This window comes from Nycticebus coucang, chromosome 7, assembly GCF_027406575.1.
Source record: "Nycticebus coucang isolate mNycCou1 chromosome 7, mNycCou1.pri, whole genome shotgun sequence".
Taxonomy (NCBI): Eukaryota; Metazoa; Chordata; class Mammalia; order Primates; family Lorisidae; genus Nycticebus; species Nycticebus coucang.
Window position 1 is genome coordinate 47,305,136 of NC_069786.1, and position 2,569 is coordinate 47,307,704.

The window sequence follows — 2,569 nt, forward strand, 5'->3', positions numbered from 1 at the left end:
ATATTCTTCATATCGTTCATCTCTTATTTGATTCTGTTTTTGGATTTCCTTTTGGTTATTTTCCACTTTATTAGCAATTTCCTTCATTGTTTCCATCATTTCTTTCATTGTTTTCAACATGTGTATTCTAAATTCCCTTTCTGTCATTCCTAACATTTCTATACTGGTGGAATCATCTGCAGTAGCTACCTCATGGTCCCTTGGTGGGGTTGTTCTAGACTGGTTCTTCATGTTGCCTGGAGTTTTCTGCTGATTCTTCCTCATGAGTGATTTCTTTTATCTGTTTGCTTGCCCTAATTTTCCTTTCACTTCCTCTTGCTCTTTAAGTTCTGTGCCTGTGGACTAAAGGTTACAGGACCAGAAGGGTGAGAAGGTTGAAGAGCAAAAAAAAAGGGGATGAAAGAAAGGAGGACCGAGTGATAAGAAAAAAAGAAAGATAGAGAAAGGAGAGGGGGTGGGTATAAGGAATATTGACAAAAAGAAGAGAGGCACAGAAAGAGGGAGACAGGGCAATATAGGTGTACAGTAGGGTACTTTGACACAACCTTAAAAAACCCCACCTTCTGGGGGTGCCCAGTTGCGTGGTTCCCTTGAGGTCAGCAGCTCTTTGCTAACCTGATCAGACACAGTACCCCACCTCCACCAAGTAGAGAGGAAAGACAAAAATGCTATAAATCAAACCAAAAGAAGCAAACAGAAAACTTTACAGGGATAAAATTGGGTGAAAAACCAAATTATATCGGTAGAAACACTAGCAAAAATGAAGTTGAAGTTATTAGAAAAAGCAGCAATGGGAAATTATAATTAAACTAGGAAAATTGAGAAAGAAAAAGGGATCTGTGTGGAAAAGATTGAAATTAAAAAAACAAAAGAATATCAGCAACGTCAAAATAAACAAACAAAAAAAACAACCAAGCAAAAAAAGAAAGAAAAAAATACACAACCAAAAACAAAGCAGTTTGTATATGTTAATGAATATTGTCTGGGCAACACGTGGTCTTCTGGGGTATGAGATGTTAGTCACAGTTCAGATACGACTGGAGGCTGTTGATTACTCAAACCCCAGCAGGTAGACACCCTGAATCTCTCTTCAGCCTACTTAAAAGGCACTTCGAACTTGTAAACTTGTTGAGCAGAAGCTTTCCCAGCTTTCTTGCTAGAATCGCTGCTGAAGTGGCTATCCACTTACTCAGTGTGCCAAAACCGGTCTCACTCTGCCCCTGAGGGTTAGGGCTGCAAGACGGCTCAGACCCCACCCTTAGGCTACTTGGTTGCTGGGTTACCAGCTCCCACCCATTTCTAGCTCTGCGACCCTGAGGGCGGAGCTTGCCGGGGCAGATCGCTGACAATGGATCCGTGTGACCCACCGCCAAACACTATTAGCTCCGTCTGGCTCAGCGGCTCAGACTGGGGCCCTAGACAACGGCCAAAGTTCTCGCACTCCCGCTCAGGCCTTCCCCAAGGCAGTTCAACTCAGTGCCAAGTCCAAGGACATCAAAACAGTTCACAGGTAAGGCCTTTCTGGTTTGCAGTCTCGCTGCTACTGAACTTACAGTTGTGGGCGGGTTTAGACGGATTGAACACACGCGACCACTTGCTGGTTTTCCACGGATTTAGTCCTCCTCTTGGGGTCCAGAAGTCTCTCGCTGACTCCCTGTATCCTCATAGGAGTGATGATAGGCAGTTCCCACCAGCCAGAGACGTCTGGAGTCCTATCTCCCCAGACTCACGGTGCCCAGATGCAAGGAAGCTGTTACTCGGCTGCCATCTTGCTCCGCCTTCTATAAAGCACTTTTTCTTCTTTTTCTCCAAGTTAGTTTGTTATAGTTTTCGTTCTTATTTTCACTGGTGTCAAGTGTACACTTAAACTGTCCGTTTTAAGCCTTGGTTCCGTGTTCCCAGATGACTTTCATCGCGAATATCCTCAAGGCAGCAAACACCAGCGCTCGGGACTCGAAAGCCACACGGAACAGAGTAAATTTAATTTTTATTAAACTGAATTTAAAGTTGACAGCTAATTTAATTTAAGGTAGAACACCTTCACAACCTTCACTTTTACTTGGTTTCAGTTGCCACTAGTCAAATTTTTTCCCCTAAAGTGTAAATTACATACATGAAAAACACACGTAATGTTCATCAATTTAAGATAAACTTAAAACATATTTTACAATTTTAAATTTAACTATTTAAAATGTCATCAAAAATTAATTCTTAAAAAGCACCATTAATAGGGCATACAGAACATCAAACTAGCAGGCCTTGTCACCAGTTAGCTATGTATTCAAGAGGAAGTCAATTAATCTCAGCATCTTAATTTCCTCTTTTGTGAAATGTAGAGCTTAATTCTTACTCTACGTACCTCCCAGGATTGTGAGAATAAAGATGACACGTGTAAAACCAATCTGGAAATTATGGCACTCCTCTAGAGATGAGTGGGAAACTAGGAAATACTGCAGCAGACGTGCCGAACGCAGTTCTTAATCAAGAACCAAGTACTTTCAAAAATATTTAAGAGGAAAGAAACCACTAAAACACCATAAAAACACTTTTTACTAACAAGTAAACGCAG